General features: G+C 44.6%; 1 protein-coding gene and 1 long non-coding RNA gene across 4 annotated transcripts in view; one reads left to right on the forward strand and one right to left on the reverse strand.

The window, feature by feature from the left end:
- Positions 1-19,380, reverse strand: part of LOC130273266 (uncharacterized) — a 135,486-nt gene that overhangs the window by 73,827 nt on the left and 42,279 nt on the right. For 2 of the 3 annotated variants that reach the window (XR_008843937.1, XR_008843936.1), the window contains 3 exons: positions 16,782-16,883; positions 11,311-11,379; positions 11,045-11,152 (listed from right to left, as the gene is read on the reverse strand). This is a non-coding gene — a long non-coding RNA (uncharacterized LOC130273266). Of the gene's footprint in view, positions 1-10,864; positions 10,920-11,044; positions 11,153-11,310; positions 11,380-16,781; positions 16,884-19,380 lie in introns of those variants that run through there. The other variant, XR_008843938.1, reaches the window with a different exon arrangement.
- The window catches only part of IL6 (interleukin 6), a 55,129-nt gene continuing 46,330 nt past the window's right edge, over positions 10,582-19,380 (forward strand). Inside the window, exon 1 of the mRNA XM_056518399.1 lies at positions 10,582-10,674. The gene's annotated coding sequence lies outside the window, so the exon portion shown is untranslated. The remainder of the gene's footprint in view (positions 10,675-19,380) is intronic.

Consider the following 19,380-nt stretch of genomic DNA (forward strand, 5'->3'; position numbering starts at 1 on the left):
TTTAATATCCCTTTTCATCGATATGCTGGTGCGGTTGGCCCTTGGTTCCTCCTAATGCAAGACAATACTAGAGCTCATGTGGCTGGGGTGTGTCAGCAGTTCCTGCAAGAGGACGGCATTGATGCTTTGGACTGGCCTAACCGTTCCCCAGACCTGAATCCGATTGAGCACATCTGGACATCATGTCTCGCTCCATCCACCAACACCACGTTGCACCACAGCCTGTCCAGGAGTTGGCGGATGCTTTAGTCCAGGTCTGGGAGGACATCCCTCAGGAGACCATCTCATCAGGAGCATGCCCAGGCATTGTAGGGAGGTTATACGGGCACGTGGAGGCCACACACACACTACTGAGCCTCATTTTCACTTGTTTTAAAAACAGCCTGTAGTCTGGTTTTCTACTTTGATTTTGAGTGTGACTCCATATCCAGACCTCCATAGGTTGATACATTTGATTTCCATTGATAATTTTTGTGCGATTTTATTGGCAGCACATTCATGTAAAGACAAAAGTATTTCATACGATTAGTTCATTCATTCAGATCTAGGATGTGTTATCTTAGTGTTCCCTTTATTTTTTTGAGCAGTGTATTACAGAGGTTCACAGGAACAATCCACAAACCCCTTCATACTATTATGGTGTAGGACAGGAAAGGTTTAAAGGGATACTCCACTGGGGAAAAAAATTAAATCATCTGGTGCCAGAAAGTTAAACAGATTTGTAAATTACTTTTATTAAAAAATCTTAAACCTAACAGTACTTATCAGCTGCTGTATGATCCACAGGAAGTTCTTTTCTTTGTGAATTTATTTTCAGCCTGACCACAGACCTCTCTGCTGACATTTCTGTCCATATCAGGAACTGTCCACAGCAGGAGAGTTTTTCTATGGGGATTTTCTCCTACTCTGGACAGTTCCTAAAATGGACAGAGGTGTCAGCAGAGAGCACTGTGGTCAGTCAGAAAAGAAATTAAAAAAGAAAAGAACTTCCTGTGGAGCATACAGCCGCTAATAAGTACTGGAAGGATTAAGATTTTTTAATAAAAGTAATTTACAAATCTGTTTAACTTTCTGGCGCCAGTTGATAATAAAAAAAAAAAAAAGTTTTCCAGTGCAGTACCCCTTTAATGGTGACTTTTGGAACAATCCTACATTCTTAGGTATTACCAGTTTCTTAGAGGAACTACCAGTTGAGAAAGTTTTTTTTCTTTTCTTTTTCATTAGAAAGTGACACACTGGTTTTGTTTGGCTAAGAATAAACAATGAAATGATGAAATGAAGGGTGAGGAATTTCCTGCTTGTAATATTCTCTTTTTAATGTAAATTATCAGACATGAATGAAACAAACAAACGTCATAATTCAAGCATATAGTATTTTAAACATGACGAGACTCTCTACAAGCAGATTACCCCCCAATTCCTGATCAAAGGCCACTTTTAGGAGATTTGCAAAGAAGATCTCATTTTTTCTGCAACCAATTTTCAGCACATTAAGCGGCCTCAGAAGGATCAATTCGGAGAACCATGTTTGATGCTAAGAATGAGGAAGGACACATGCTGGGCCCCAGAATGAGAGTACAACAGTTTTAGGACCAGAAATAAGAGGGGGAGCCATGATGGGGACCAGGAATGTAAAAATGAGAGAGAAGCCATATTGGGGACCAGGAATAAGATAAGGAACCATGTATGGGGTCTAGGAATGAGAAAAAAGCCATGCTGGGGACCAGAAATGAGAGCCATGTCCCTCCTATACACAGGCGCCCAAAACTGGACATAATTCTCCATATGTGGTCTGACTAATGATTTATACAGAGGTAAAACTATGTTCCTGTCGCGAGCCTTTATGACTCTCTTGATACATCCCATAACTTTGTTAGCCTTGGCAGCCGCTGTCTAGCACTGGTCACTAAAGTTCGGCTTACTGTCAACCAGTACCCCCAAGTCCTTTTTGGTAGAAGTTTTACGTAATGTCTTATTATTAATACATAATTGTACTTCATAACCTTAAATTTATCCACATTAAACTTAATTGTCTGTCCTTCCCCAGATCCCTCTGTAACATTAACCCATCAAGCACTCAGCCCATTTGGGCCTTAAGGACAATTTTATTTTTACGTTTTCGTTTTTTCCTCCTCGCCTTCAAAAAATCATAACTCTGTTATATTTTCATCCACAGACTAGTATGAGGGCTTGTTTATGCGTAACCAGTTGTCCGTTGTAATGCCATCACTCACTTTACCATAAAATGTATGGCGCAACCAAAAAAATACTATTTGTGTGGGGAAATTAAAAAGAAAATCGCAATTTAGCAAATTTTGGAAGGTTTAGTTTTCACGCCATACAATTTACGGTAAAAATGACGTGTTCTTTATCCTTTGGAAAAATACTATTTAAATGATACCCATGATAACATACTTTTCTATTACTGTTGCTCTTAAAAAAATTGCAAACTGTTTAACCAAATTAGTACGTTTAAAATCCCCCTAATTTGAAGACCTATAACTATGAAGGCTAATTTTTTGCGCTGTGATCTGCACTTTTTATTGATACCATATTTGCTTATATTAAACTTTTAATACATTTTTTATAAAAAATTTTGGACTTTTTTTTTTTTTTTTACATTCACGCTGTTCCCCGTATGGTATCATAAACATTTAATTTTAATAGTTGGGATATTTACACACACAACAGAGAGTAGGGGAATTACAGCCTGACTGCGCATTCCCGAGCCCCAGAACAGGGAAGGGCAGAACTCCCCTTTCAGCCAGCTAAAGCTCACAGGGAGTGAGCAAGTTAAAAATGGCCACAACTTCCAAAATACTGAATTAAATTAGAAAAAAAAGGCAGGGATAGACATGTATGCAAGAGGGGGGACCAAGTAGGAGGCTAAAAATTGGTAAGTAACATAATGGCAGTGTTACACTATGCGCTCTGGCCTCACACACTGGCCGTGAGCGCATGGTCCCCTTACCTTCTGCTGCCGACCGGGCTGGGACTCGCATCGCGGCACACTCCCGGATGTGAGCCCCAGTCCGTCACTCTCCGTGTGTTTCTCCTGCCTCTGTCTCCGCTCCGGTGCGCGTGTCCCCGTCCCTTAGGGCATGCGCGCACCAGAGCTTTAAGATTTAAAGGACCAGTACGCTCATTAGTGTAATCCACCTGTGGCTTATTTATAAATTCCTCCGGATCTTTGTTGCCTTGTGCCCTAGAGAAAGCGTTCCATTGTATTGCCTTGCCGTGTACCAGATCTCCTGCTCTTGTGACTTGGCCTTGCTCCTCTGCCACCTGCCTACTGAACTCCTGCTACATCCTGACTACGCTACTCTGCCGCCTGCCCTGACCTACTGCTATCCAGACTACGAGTTGCCTCATCCCTCCTTTGCCTCACATCTCCTCAGCAGCCTGTGTGGTCGAACAGTGCCAGCGGTAGCGACCTGGGTGTCGCCTGCAGCTGCAAGCCCATCCTGGCTTGTGGCAGGCTCTGGTGAAAACCAGCGGCACCTTAGACGGTCCGAGTCATCTGCCACACAAGTCCAGCGGATCCACATACACTGGAGTTCCTGTCTTCAGAAATGTGAGTGTTACAGGCAGGTAATCATTAATAAATATATTAAAAAAGAAGTGGACTCAGTACTGACCCCTGCGGTACGCCACTTGTAACTGTCACCCAACCAGAGTAAGTTCCATTGATCTCCACCCTCTGCTTCCTGTCACTGAGCCAGTTGCTAACCCTTTTACATATATCCTCCCCTAGTCCCAGCATCCTTATTTTATGTACTAACCTTTTATGTGGCACAGTTTCAAATGCCTTAGAAAAGTCCAGATATATAACATCCACAGCTTCACCAAGGTCCAAAGCATAATAGACATAGAAGCTGATCAGATTAGTCTGACAGGACCAATCCTGCATAAACCCATGTTGTTTCTTTGTTTTTAGGTTATTTTCATTGAGATAGCCCAGAAAAGCATCTCTCAGAAAACTCTCAAAAAATTTACCCACAACAGATGGTAAACTTACGGGCTTATAGTTCCCAGGATCGCTTTTTGAACAATCACTGTGGAGCAATCACTGTCATAATACGGGGTGGGCCATTTATATGGATACACCTTAATAAAATGGGAATGGTTGGCGATATTAACTTCCTGTTTGTGGCACATTAGTATATGTGAGGGGGGAAACTTTTTAAGATGGGTGGTGACCATGGCAGCCATTTTGAAGTCGGCCATTTTGAATCCAACTTTTGTTTTTTCAATAGGAAGAGGGTCATGTGACACATCAAACTTATTGGGAATTTCACAAGAAAAACAATGATGTGCTTGGTTTTAACGTAACTTTATTCATGAGTTATTTACAAGTTTCTGACCACTGATAAAATGTGTTCAATGTTTTGCCCATTGTGTTGGATTGTCAATGCAACCCTCTTCTCCCACTCTTCACACACTGATAGCAACACCGCAGGAGAAATGCTATCACAGGCTTCTAGTATCCGTAGTTTCAGGTGCTGCACATCTCGTATCTTCACAGCATAGACAATTGCCTTCAGATGGCCCCAAAGATAAAAGTCTAAGGGGGTCAGATCAGGAGACCTTGGGGGCCATTCAACTGGCCCACGACGACCAATCCACTTTCCAGGAAACTGTTCATCTAGGAATGCTCGGACCTGACACCTATGATGTGGTGGTGCACCATCTTGCTGGAAAAATTCAGGGAACGTGCCAGCTTCAGTGCATAAAGAGGGAAACACATCATCATGTAGCAATTTCACATATCCAGTGGCCTTGAGGTTTCCATTCATGAAGAATGGCCCCATTATCTTTGTACCCCATATACACCATACTATCAATTTTTGTGTTCCAACAGTCTTGGAGGGAGCTATACAATGTGGGTTAGCGTCAGACCAATAACGGTGGTTTTGTTTGTTAACTTCACCATTCACATAAAAGTTTGCCTCATCACTGAACAAATTTTCTGCGTAAACTGAGGGTCCTGTTCCAATTTTTGTTTTGCCTATTCTGCAGCACCTGAAACTACAGATACTGGAAGCCTGTGCTAGCATTTCTACTGCGGTGTTGCTATCAGTGTGTGAAGAGTGGGAGAAGAGGGTTGCATTGACAATCCAACACAATGGGCAGCACATTGAACACATTTTATAAGTGGTCAGAAACTTGTAAATAACTCATGAAAGAATAAAGTTACGTTAAAACCAAGCACATCATTGTTTTTCTTCCCAATAAGTGTGATGTGTAACATGACCCTCTTCCTATTGAAAAAAAAAGTTGGATTCAAAATGGCCGACTTCAAAATGGCCACCATGGTCACCGCCCATCTTGAAAAGTTCCCCCCCCCCCCCCCTCACATATACTAATGTGCCACAAACAGGAAGTTAATATCAACAACCATTCCCATTTTATTAAGGTGTATCCATATTAATGGCCCACCCTGTAGAATCTTTAAATATAAGAAATAATTGTCTGTCTAACACGGTACTTAATGGAATGGATTTCATCTGGGCTTGGTGGTTTGTGTGTTTTAATGTTGTTAAGGTGGTGATGCACTTCTTGTTGGGTTAAACAGGTGAGAATAGCAGTAGAATTTACATTATCCCTACTCATGTCATCCAACATTGCATTTTCCTGTGTGAATACTGTAGAGAAGAAGGCATTTAGTAGATTTGCCTTTTCCTCATCTTCCTCCATTATTTCACCCAGATTATTTCTTAGGGTGCCAACATTCTCAGTTTTAAGTTTATTATTTATGTAAGTGAAGAATATTTGTAATTTTTAACTTTTTACTTTCTATGGCAATCCTTCTCTCTGTTTCAATTTTTGCTAATTTTGTTTCTTGTTGTTCTTGAGTAAGAGATTGAGCCATGATCAGGATCAGAAATTTTAAGGGAAGGCATAATAATGAAGATTAACAATGAAGGAATCAGAGAGATGAGCCCTGTGTGAGAGTGAGAAGCCATGCTGGGGATCAGGAAAAATATAAAGAGCCATAATTGGGAACTGAAATTTGGCCAGGAGCTATGCATTGGAAATAGGAATGAGTGGGGAGTCACAGTGTAGACTAGAAAAAAAGGAGCATGGAGATGGGCACCATGAAGATGACAGGATGCTCATAGCATCTAAAGGAGAAAAAGATAGTTGTTGGTAGCTCAAGGGAATCATCGCCCGCCCCCGCCCCCCCCCCCCCCAGCACAATTGCGGGGGTCCGATTAATCACTATGGCAGCCAGAGGTCTACTTACCTTCATGCCGCCAGTCGCCGATATTCTGATGCAGTCTGCCTCAAGCAGACTGTACTAGGATAGTGCTGATTAGAGAGGAGCAAACTTACAGTAAATTCGATTCGTCACGAACTTCTCGGCTCGGCAGTTGCTGACTTATCCTGCATAAATTATTTCAGCTTTCAGGTGCTCCAGTAGGCTGGAAAAGGTGGAAAGAGTTTCCTAGGACTGTATCCACCTTTTCCAGCCCACGGGAGCACCTGAAAGCTGAACTAACTTATGCAGACTAAAGTCATCAACTGCCGAGCCGAGAAGTTTGTGACGAATCGAATTTACTGTAAGTTCGCTCACCTCTAGTGCTCATAACACTGATTAATGATATGCTATGTAAAAGCAATCAGAAGATTGCTTATAATAGTCCCCTATGAAATAAATATAAAGGTTTTTAAATATATATGAAGCCCCCTCCCCAATAATAATTTTAATTACCCCCATTTACCCATTTTACATAACCCTTTAAACCCTTAAGGACCAAGCCCATAAAGGGGTACTACCGTGCTGACAAGTTATCCCCTATCTAAAGGATAGGGGATAAGTTGCCTGATCGCATGGGGTCCCGCTGCTGGGGACCCCCGCGATCTCGTACGCAGCACCCCGCTCTCATCAAGGCCCAGAGCAAACATCCGCTCTGGGTCTGATGACGGGGCCGGTGATCGTGACGTCACAGCTCCGCCCCCGTGTGACATCACTCTCCGCCCCCACAATGTTAGTCTATGGCAGGGGCGAGACAGCATGACATCACATGGGGCGGAGCCGTGACGTCACGATATTCCGGCCCCGTGATTGGCAGTCATCAGACTCGGAGCGATGTTCGCTCCGGGGCCTGATGAGAGCGGGGGTGCTGCGTGTGAGATCGCGGGGGTCCCCAGCGGTGGGACCCCGCGCGATCAGTCAACTTATCCCCTATGCTTTAGATAGGGGATAAGTTGTCAGCACGGTAGTAACCCTTTAAGGACCAGGCCAATTTTATTTTTACGTTTTTGTTTTTTCCTCCTCTCCTTCTAAAATCCATAACTCCTTTATATTTCCATCTACAGACCCATATAAGGGCTTGTTGTTTGCGTGACCAATAGTACTCTGTAATGAAAACTCTAATTTTACCATAAAATTTACGGTGAACACAAAAAAATTATTTTTAGGGAGGAAATTTAAATGAAAACCACAATTTTGTGCATTTTGAAGGTTTTTTTTTTCACACTATACACTTTATGGTAAAAATGACATGTGTTCTTTATTCTGTGGGTCAATACGATTAAAATGATATTCATGGCTAGATACTTTTATATTTTTGTACCGCTTAAAAAAAATCTAAAAATTTTTTGTACAAAATCAGTAATCTAAAATCGCCCTACTTTGACCACCTATAACTTTTTCATTTTTCCATATATAGGGCGGTATGAGGGCTCATTTTTTGCGCCGTCATCTGTACTTTTTATTGATACCACATTTGCATATATGAAACTTTTAGATCATTTTAATAAAAAAAATTTTTTATAAAATGTGACAAAAAAGCAGCATTTTTGGACTTTAATTTTTTACGTTTACGCCATTCACCATACGGGATAATTAACATTATATTTTGATAGTACGGATATTTACGCACCTGGGGATACCAAATATGTTTATAAAAAAAAAATTACGCTTTTTGGGGGTAAAATGGGAAAACGGACAAAAATGGGAAAACTTTTTTTTACTTTTTATTTTTACATTTTTCCACTTTTATTTTACACTTTTTATGTCCCCGTAGGGGACTATCTATAGCAATCCTTTGATTGCTAATACTGTTCAGTGCTATGCATAGGACACAGCACTGATCAGTATTATCGGTCATCTTCTGCTCTGGTCTGCTCGATCGCAGACCAGAGCAAAAGACCCCAGGAGACGGCCGGAGCCAGGTGAGGGGACCTACGGCCGCCATGCTGGATGATCGGATCGATCTGTATTGATCATCTGAGGGGTTAATGGCGGACAGCCGTACGATCGCGGATGTTGGCCATTACGGGCGGGTCCCCGTCTGCTACTAGCAGCCGGAACCTGCCGTGTATGACGCGAGCACCGTTCCGATGCTCGCGGTCATACACATCACGTAAATGTACATCCTGGTGCAGGAAATCCGTGGTCGTTAAGGGGTTAACATACCAAACGCCAGAATTGCTGTATTTTTTTTTTTTTTTTTGTAAGATCACATTAATAAAAAGCAAGCAAAAAATCCCATCAAAACAAAAATGTTACAAATAAAAACTACAGATCAGGGTGCAAAAATGCCCCATATGCAGAAAAATTAAAAGGTTATGAGATGACAATAGGTCAATTTTAACAATACTTATTTTGTTATGTTAAAAAAGGACTCGTACTGACCCAGAGAATAAATATACTGGCCCTCAGGTACTAAAAGCGTGGGTTTGTATTTTTTTTTTTTTCTGGCGCACGCAGGAAAAAAGATAAATTCTAATTTGCTTTCCAAGTGAGTCATAGTACCAGGGAACCTAGTAGCACGAAAAATCACGTAAAATAAAAATAACATTTTTTATGTCCTGAAAAGAGGGGACCGATTAATGTGGGGTTGAATGGTTATTTTCAGATCATCTATTTTGTGGTTAGAAACTTTCCACACAGAATTCTTTTTTTCAATAGGAAAATTTTATAAAAATGTAGGTTTCTTATGCAAATGTATTGCCACGCCTCTTTGTAGGATTTTATTTTGGTTGGTATTGTGTATTTTCCGCCACATTATGTCTGGCGCACGTGCTGGCGCAGAACTGCCACAGGTATGTCGCTAATAGGGTGTGCAAAAAAACAAACAACATAACCTGTTCCAAAGAGCTTAGTAAAGGATGGCCACTGCGTCACTTTTATCATAAAGTTAAAGGGGTATTCCAGGCAAAACCTTTTTTTATATATATCTACTGGCTCCGGAAAGTTAAACAGATTTGTAAATTACTTCTATTAAAAAATCTTAATCCTTCCATTAGTTATTAGCTTATGAAGTTTTCTGTCTAATTGCTCAATGATGATGTCACGTCCCGGGACGTGAGTCATCAGAGAGCAGTTAGACAGAAAACAACAACTCAACTTCACAAGCTAATAACTATTGGAAGGATTAAGATTTTTTAATAGAAGTAGTTTACAAATCTATTTTACTTTCCGAAGCCAATTGATATATAAAAAAAAGTTTTGGCCTGGAATACCCCTTTAACTGTGTGAAAAAGAAGCCAAACAAAAGATGCTAAATGGTATGTTTTTATCAATCCTCACCCAAACACAATTCTTTATTTTTTTTTTTTTTTTTTTTTTGTATTTCAGCGTATATTTTATGGTAAAATGAAAGTTGAAATAGAAACAAAACAGGCACTCATATGGCTCTGTGGATGAAAAGATAAGAATTATGCGGAGGAGATTTTTCAAAACCTGTGTAGAGGAAGCGTAGTGCAGTTGCCCATAGCAACCAATCAGATTGCTTCCTTCATTTTTCACAGGCCTCTTTAAAAATGAAAGAAGCGATCTGATTGGTTGCAATGGCCAACAGCACCACTCTTCCTCTACACAGTTTTTGATAAATCTCCCCCTATTTCTCAAAAATGAAAATTGGCCTGGTCCTTAAAGGGGTAACTGGTGGAAAACAATTTATTTTAAATCAACTAATGCCAGAAAGTAATACAGATTTGTAAATTACTTCTATTAGAAAATAGCTGCTTATACTTTCTTTCTGTCTGACCACAGTGCTCTCTGCTGACACCTCTGTCCATGTCAGGAACTGTCCAGAGCAGGAGCAAATCCCCATAGTAAACATCTCCTGCTCTGGACAGTTACTGACATGGACAGAGGTGTCAGCAGAGAGCACTGTGGACAGACAGAAAATAAATAAAAAAAAAGTAAAGAACTTTCTCTGTAGTATACAGCAGCTGAGAAGTACTGGAAAGATTAAGATTTTTTAAATAGATGTAATTTACAAATCTGTTTAACTTTCTGGCACCAGTTGATTTGAAGTTCCAAAAAAAAAAGTATGCAAACGAAATTCAATACCTACTGCATATTTTATGGACCTGTCTATTGAAAAATATATATTTTCATTTACAATTGGAGAATGAATGGGACATGCTGTCACTGAATTCATTCCAGTCCACAATTGTGCTGTATTTTTGGAGTCAGTAGGGGTGTCTGGACCCCCATTGATCCACTAGGTATACCCCATCCAGTATACCCTATCTAGGCAAAACAGTCCTTTAAAAAAAATAATAATAATAATAATCTTCAAAATAACATTTGCATTTTTTTTTTATTTTATTCAAAAGAGCATACCCCTCAATAGAAGGACCATGGGTTGCACTCATAATATGGAAGCTAAAAAGTGCCTATATTTCAGCTACAGAGACAAAAGCAGCCTAATAGTAAGTAACTAATAAAGATAATGCAAATAATAAAATGGTGGTGGAGAGCAGTACAGCACATATAACACTGTAACATTTAAAATATTGTGACATTACGGGCAACTGTATATACATAACTGTATATACAACACCGGAAGAATTTTATAAGGATACACAACTCATATCCATCAGATGAAGATCGTCACTTACCAAGTCACTTCTTGTGGTTAAACGTGTTTTCCAAGCTTCTGTATCCTTCCGGCATTCTGGCAGAGCGAGGAAGTGCATTGCTAAATCGTGTCATTACATTCATTTGTCTATTGCAATATCATCAAGAAAGCCATTGCATTATTTACACTATATTTCTAAGAATGGCAAGGTATGACATTACCTCAGACAGGATGAAGAATTTCAGTGGGGAATACAGAATGATGCTCTTCCAGCATTTGTCATAAATGACATCAAAGTCAGCCAAGCAATTTCCTTCATGTTTGTCCACCTGAGAGAGGAAATGCAAGAGTTTATTTCCTTAGTAAAAATAAACGAGAACTCTTAGTCAATCCAAGAGAGTTTGTTTTTTTCCCCCTTTTTTTTGACCTGGCACAAAGAGGGGACATATCTGGCTTATGGGGGGGGGGGGGCTACCTGGCTACCTACCTACCTAGCTGCAGATTCTGATGAGATGAGTTTTGGCTGGAAAAAATCTTCATGGCAGTCTGAGCAAAACTGAGAAGAAAAGGAAAGAGGGAGATGAGAGAAGATGTCACCTTTGAATCACTGGATATAACTGTTATCATATGGTATACAGATCCTGTGTACAGCTTGTATCTACCACTATATAGTCAGTGTATGTGGAAATATTGGTCTTTTGTAAAGTTGATATTATTCAGTTACAATATAATGGTGGTCATAGTGTGGCAGTATTATTTTATTACGTTCCTTACTGACAACACAAAACTAGCATTGCCGTGTGCGTAATTGTCTGAACTATTAAAATACAATGATCCTGCACGGTGTATGGCGTAAACAGCAAAAATACTTTCTTTTTTATGTTATGTATCAGGAAAAAAAATTAATAAAGAAAAGGTCAAAATATCAAATCAAAACAAAAAATAATACCAATAAAAATTATAGATCACAGCACAAAAAATAAGCCCTCATGTTTATGGAAAAATAAAAGTGTTATGGGGGTTGGAATAAGACAATTTGAAGCCATTTTGTTAAAAAATGTTTGACAAGTAAAGCAGTCATCCAAAAACTATATAAATCGGGCATCGTTTTAATTACATTAACCCATAGAATAAAGAGAACCTGTCATTTTTACTATAAAATGCACAGCGTAAAAACAAGCCCTCCATAAGTTGCACAAATGCAAGTGCAAAAAAGTGCAACTTATGGGGGCTACAAGTGCATAAAAGTGAAACAGATTTGTAAATTATTTATATTTAAAAATCATAAGCCTTCCAGTACTTATCAGCTGCTGTATACTACAGAGAAAGTTGTGTAATTCCTTCCAATCTGACCACAGTGCTCTGCTGCAATCTCTTTCTGTGTCAGGAACGGTCTGGAGCAGGAGACGTTTACTATGGGAATATTCTTCTACTCTGGACAGTTCCTGACACGGACAGAGGTGGTAGCAGAGAGCACTGTGGTCAGACTGGAAAGAACTACACAACCTCCTCTGGAGCATACAGTAGATGATACGTTCTGGAAGGATTAAGATTTTTAAATAGAAAAAAACCCGATAACCACCATGGACGTCTATACTAGTCCAATGGCAGTTACCGGGGTATGACGCGGGCTTCCGACTCGAGCCCGTGTCATACCGGCCGGCCCCCAGTTGATTCCTGTAGCTGGGGGCCGGAGTTAATAGCCGACATGTGGCGATCGCCGCGGCCGGCTATTAACCCTTTAGATTGGCGCTGTCAAAGTTGACAGCGGCATCTAAAGGTGCCTGTATCCTGTCCCTCCTCGCTGGGGGGGCGATCCACTGCTGAGGTACCCTGAGGGCTTACCTCTCCTGCTGTGACTGCTCCGGTGCTCTGAATGATATAGCCTGGCAGGACCAGGCTGTTACGCCTAGCGCTCCGGGTCCCCGCTCCTCCCCGGAGCGCTCACGGCGTCTCTTTCCCTGCAGCTCCCCGGTCAGTCCCGCTGACCGGGAGCGCTGCTCTGTCATGGCCGTTGGGGATGCGATTCGCACAGCGGGACGCGCCCGCTCGCGAATCGCATCCCAGGTCACTTACCCGTTCCCGTCCCCTGCTGTCATGTGCTGGCGCGCGCGGCTCCGCTCTCTAGGGCGCGCGCGCGCCAGCTCCCTGAGACTTAAAGGGCCAGTGCACCAATGATTGGTGCCTGGCCCAATTAGCTTAATTGGTTCCCACCTGTTCCCTGGCTATATCTAGTCTCCTCCCTTGCACTCCCTTGCCGGATCTTGTTGCCCTTGTGCCTTGTGAAAGCGTATTGTGTGTTTTATAGCCTGTGTACCAGTACCTTTGCTATCTCCCCTGACTACGAACCTTGCCGCCTGCCCCCGACCTTCTGCTACGTCCGACCTTGCTACTGCCTACTCCCTTGTACCTCGCCTTTCTTCAGTATCTTCAGCAGCCAGAGAGGTGAGCCGTTGCTAGTGGATACGACCTGGTCACTACCGCCGCAGCAAGACCATCCCGCTTTGCGGCGGGCTCTGGTGAAAACCTGTAGTGGCTTAGAACCGGTCCACTAGCGCGGTCCTCGCCAATCCCTCTCTGGCACAGAGGATCCACCTCCTGCCAGCCGGCATCGTGACAGTAGATCCGGCCATGGATCCCGCTGAGGTTCCCCTGCCAGTTGCCTCTGATATCACCACGGTGGTCGCCCAGCAAGCCCGACAGATCGCCCATCTAACCCACCAGATGTCAGAAATGTCCACCATTGTGCACCAACTTCAGTCGCAACTTCATCAGCAATCATCTCCTCCGCCAGCTCCTGCACCCCTTCCGCAGCGAGTGGCCACTCCTAGCCTCCGCCTGTCTTTGCCGGACAAATTTAATGGGGACTCTAAGTTTTGCCGTGGCTTCCTTTCGCAATGTTCTCTGCACTTGGAGATGATGTCGGACCTGTTTCCTACTGAAAGGTCTAAGGTGGCTTTCGTAGTCAGCCTTCTGTCTGGAAAAGCCCTGTCATGGGCCACACCGCTCTGGGACCGCAATGACCCCGTCACTGCCTCTGTTCACTCCTTCTTCTCGGAAATTCGAAGTGTCTTTGAGGAACCTGCCCGAGCCTCTTCTGCTGAGACTGCCCTGCTGAACCTGGTCCAGGGTAATTCCTCCGTTGGCGAGTACGCCATACAATTCCGTACTCTTGCTTCTGAACTATCCTGGAATAATGAGGCTCTCTGCGCGACCTTTAAAAAAGGCCTATCCAGCAACATTAAAGATGTTCTGGCCGCACGAGAGACTCCTGCTAGCCTGCATGAACTCATTCATCTAGCCACTCGCATTGACATGCGTTTTTCTGAGAGGCATCAAGAGCTCCGCCAGGAAAAAGACTTAGATCTCTGGCCACCTCTCCCACAGTCTCCACTGCAATCTGCGCCTAGGCCTCCCGCCGAGGAGGCCATGCAAGTGGATCGGTCTCGCCTGACCCTGGAAGAGAGGAATCGCCGTAAGGAAGAGAATCTTTGTCTGTACTGTGCCAGTACTGAACATTTTCTGGTGGATTGCCCAATCCGTCCTCCACGTCTGGGAAACGCACGCTCGCACTCAGCTCTCGTGGGTGTGGCGTCTCTTGATGCCAAGTCGGCTTCTCCACGTCTCACGGTACCTGTTCGGATTTCCACTTCAGCCAGCTCTCCCCTCTCAGCCGTGGCCTGCCTGGACTCTGGAGCTTCTGGGAATTTTATTCGGGACTCCTTTGTGAATAAATTCCGTATTCCGGTGACCCGTCTTGTCAAGCCACTCCACATTTCCGCGGTCAACGGAGCCAGGTTGGACTGTACCATACGTTTCCGCACGGAGCCCCTTCTTATGAGCATCGGATCTCACCACGAGAGGATTGAACTTTTGGTCCTCCCCAATTGCACCTCGGAAATTCTCCTTGGACTTCCCTGGCTGCAACTTCATTCCCCAACCCTGGATTGGTCCACTGGGGAGATCAAGAGTTGGGGGTCCTCTTGTTCCAAGAACTGTCTAAAACCGGTTCCCAGTAACCCTTGCCGTAACTCTGTGGTTCCTCCTGTATCTGGTCCCCCTAAGGTCATTAAGGACTCTGCCTGCCACAGGAAATGCCCCTCCCCCCCTCCCAGTTCCATCAGGCAAGCTTCTGTGTCCCCTCATGGCCCTCGTCCTGGTGTCACACTGCCCCGTGCCAGGTCCCGCCCTCTGCCCTCTCTCCCCATTCCTACTCCTGCGGTTCTGCCTGCCGTTGAGGAATCCCTCCATCCTTTCCCGGTGTCCTCATCCCAGGGGAGGCAGTTACCCGATAAAGAGAAGGGGAGACCTAAGGGGGGGGGTACTGTTACGCCTAGCGCTCCGGGTCCCCGCTCCTCCCCGGAGCGCTCACGGCGTCTCTTTCCCTGCAGCTCCCCGGTCAGTCCCGCTGACCGGGAGCGCTGCTCTGTCATGGCCGTTGGGGATGCGATTCGCACAGCGGGACGCGCCCGCTCGCGAATCGCATCCCAGGTCACTTACCCGTTCCCGTCCCCTGCTGTCATGTGCTGGCGCGCGCGGCTCCGCTCTCTAGGGCGCGCGCGCGCCAGCTCCCTGAGACTTAAAGGGCCAGTGCACCAATGATTGGTGCCTGGCCCAATTAGCTTAATTGGTTCCCACCTGTTCCCTGGCTATATCTAGTCTCCTCCCTTGCACTCCCTTGCCGGATCTTGTTGCCCTTGTGCCTTGTGAAAGCGTATTGTGTGTTTTATAGCCTGTGTACCAGTACCTTTGCTATCTCCCCTGACTACGAACCTTGCCGCCTGCCCCCGACCTTCTGCTACGTCCGACCTTGCTACTGCCTACTCCCTTGTACCTCGCCTTTCTTCAGTATCTTCAGCAGCCAGAGAGGTGAGCCGTTGCTAGTGGATACGACCTGGTCACTACCGCCGCAGCAAGACCATCCCGCTTTGCGGCGGGCTCTGGTGAAAACCTGTAGTGGCTTAGAACCGGTCCACTAGCGCGGTCCTCGCCAATCCCTCTCTGGCACAGAGGATCCACCTCCTGCCAGCCGGCATCGTGACACAGGCTTTATCAATCAAGCGCAGAGCACACAGATCAATATGGTTCTATGGAACCATAATGGTCTGTATGAGGAATCTAATGATTTTTCCTAAAAGTCCCCTAAGGGGACTAAAAGTGTAGAAAAAAATGTTTTTAAAAAGTTTAAAAACACATACATTAACCCATTCCTTATTAAAAGTTTAAATCACCCCCCTTTTCCCAAATTCCACATAAAAAATATATAAACATAATAAAAATAAACATATGTGGTATCGCCGTGTGCGTAAATGTCCGAACTATAAAAACATATCGTAAATTAAACCGCACGGTCAATGGCGTACGCGCAAAAAAAATTCCAAAGTCCAAAATGGAGTATTTTTGGTCACTTTTTATAAAAAGTCCGATCAAAACAAAAATGGTATTGATTAAAACTTCAGATCATGGGGCAAAAAATTAGCCCTCATACCGTCCCATATGCAGAAAAATAAAAAGTTATAGGGGTCAGAAGATGACAATTTTAAATGTATTAATTTCCGTGCATGTAGTTATGATTTTTTCCAGAATACAAAATCAAACCTATATAAGTAGGGTATCATTTTAATCATATAAACCTACAGAATAAAGATAGTGTCATGTGTACCGAAAAATTTACTGCGTAAAAATTTTTGACGCACAATGATTTTCTTTCCTGTTTTGCCATAGATTTTTGGGTAAAATGATGTCATTACAAAGTACAATTGGTGGCACAAAAAATAAGCCCTCATATGTATTTTTAGGTGGAAAATTGAAAGGGTTATGATTTTTAAAAGGTAAGGAGGAAAAAATGGAAGTGCAAAAACAGAAAAACGCTTGGTCCTTAAGGGGTTAAAACAGTTACAAGGGTTTTTATAATCAGCAGCAATGGGCCGTGTGCAAAGCTTAAACGTCATGAATTACCGTTCTTGTGATTGGTTGCTTCCATCTGGAGGTGTTCCTCGTCCAGCAAGTGGGTCCTATCTTGGGTGTAGTTCTCTCTGGAGGGGCCATCTTCTACACATTCTTTCAAGCATGATAGGAGGGGGGAGGGGGGTGGAGCGAGTTAGCATATTCTGAAGTAGACATTTTACCTCCATCCATCCATCCATCACTATAATATAGGACCCAATATACTGCATTGGGTCAATAAAGAGTATGGTGATAATATTCCTCCTTCTATACTGGTTTTATTGGTAATATTTGTGCCTGTATAATAGATTTGGTCAGTAACAGTATGATGGTAATGTGTATGGTGATATTTGCTCCTTGTATACTCTTATTAACCCCTTAAAGGGGTTCTCCGGTGCTTGGACATCTTATCCCCTATCCAAAGAATAGGGGATAAGATGTCTGATCGCGGGAGTCCCGCCGCTGGGGACCCCCGGGATCTTGCACGCGGCACCCCGTTTGTAATCAGTCCCCGGAACATGTTCGCTCCGGGTCTGATTACCGGCGACCACGCGGCCGGCGGCGTGTGACGTCACGCCTCCGCCCCCATGTGACATCATGCTCCGCCTCTCAATGCAAGCCTACGGGAGGGGGCGTGATAGCTGTCACGCCCCCTCCCGTAGGCTTGCATTGCGGGGCGGAGCATGATGTCACATGGGGCGAAGGTGTGACGTCACACGCCGCCGGCCTTGTGGTCGTCGGTAATCAGACCCGGAGTGAACACACTCCGGGGACTGATTACAAACGGGTGCCGCGTGCAAGATTCCGGGGGTCCCCAGCGGCGGGACTCCCGCGATCAGGCATCATATCCCCTATCCTTTGGATAGGGGATAAGATGTCTAAGCACCGGAGAACCCCTTTAAGGACGCTGTCTGTTTTTACCTAAATGACCAAGCCCAATCTTTCTAATCTGTCATGTGTCTCTTTAAGTTGTAATAACTTTGAAAGACTTTTACTGAGCAAAGCGATTCTAGGCATATTGTACTTTATATTTTTTTTATACTTTTACTATTTATTGATAAAAAAAAAAATGTTATACTTTTAACTAGGGATGTCCCGATACCGATACTGGTATCGGGGCCGATACTAGCCATTTGCATGGTATCGGGGACTCGTTTAATGTCCCCGATACCATGCCCGGTACCTGCTGCCGCTCTGCAGCCCCGTTCTCCCGTCCGCATCGTTTTGTCCTATGGAGGAGCATGTGACACACACGTCACTCCGCCTCCTCCCCTGCGCCCAGCGTAATGCTATGAAGGAAGCAGAGTGACGTGTATGTCACATGCTCCTCCATAGGACAACATGATGCGGACCAGAGGACGGGAGAACTGGGCAGCAGAGCGGCAGCACCAGCACCCGACAGAGGAGGTGAGGCCCATGTCTAAACGAGGGGGGGGCTCTGCTGCTGTCTAAACGAGGGGGGGCCCTGCTGCTGTCTAAACGAGGGGGGCCCTGCTGCTGTCTAAATGGGGGGGCACTGCTGCTGTCTAAATGGGGGGGCACTGCTGCTGTCTAATGGTGGGCCCTGCTGCTGTCTAAACGGGGGGGGGCCCTGCTGCTGTCTAAACGGGGGGGCCCTGCTGCTGTCTAAAGGGGGGGCCCTGCTGCTGTCTAAAGGGGGGCCCTGCTGCTGTCTAAAAGGGGGGTAGCCCTGCTGCTGTCTAAAAGGGGGGTAGCCCTGCTGCTGTCTAAAAGGGGGTAGCCCTGCTGCTGTCTAAAAGGGGGTAGCCCTGCTGCTGTCTAAAAGGGGGTAGCCCTGCTGCTGTCTAAAAGGGGGGCCCTGCTGCTGTCTAAAAGGGGGGCCCTGCTGCTGTCTAAAGGGGGGCCCTGCTGCTGTCTAAACGGGGGGGCCTGCTGCTGTCTAAAGGGGGGGCCTGCTGCTGTCTAAAGGGGGGGGGGGCCTGCTGCTGTCTAAAGGAGGGGGGGCTGCTGATGTCTAAAGGGGTGGGCCCTGCTGCTGTCTAAAGGGGGGGCCCTGCTGCTGTCTAAAGGGGGGCCCACTGTATAAAGGGGGGCTGTGGTCTACAGGGGGGCTGCTACTTATGTCTACAGGGGGGCTGCTGTCTACAAGGGGGGGCTGCTACTAATGAATGCCGGGGGCTGCTACTAATGTCTGCAGGGGGATACTAACTACTATTAAAGACAATCTTACTGCAGAGTCACCTGCACTAACTTGAATTTATAGGTAGATAATGCAGGTGACCCGGTTTCTACCGCTGCTCACCATGTGGTCATAGGTCTCGCCCATAATGCAAATTCCCTGTTCTGTCCAATGGAGAAGAGAGAAATCTTGGTTCATACAACAGCAGCCGCCTCCATTGCACACAAGAACCCACATATCAGCACGGTAAGCAGCGCCAGAAACCGAGTCACCCTGGTGTCAGATTCACTTTAAAATAGAAGTACTCGTACTTGGTATCAGTGAGTACTTGAATTAAAGTATCGGTACTCGTACTCGGTCTTTAAAAAATGGTATCGGGAGATCCCTACTTTTAACAGTTTATACTATGTTGCAGTACATCTGTACTACAGCACAGTATAACTGTCAGTATACACTGACATGCAGCCTATG

The sequence above is a fragment of the Hyla sarda genome, chromosome 5, assembly GCF_029499605.1.
Source record: "Hyla sarda isolate aHylSar1 chromosome 5, aHylSar1.hap1, whole genome shotgun sequence".
Lineage (NCBI taxonomy): Eukaryota > Metazoa > Chordata > Amphibia > Anura > Hylidae > Hyla > Hyla sarda.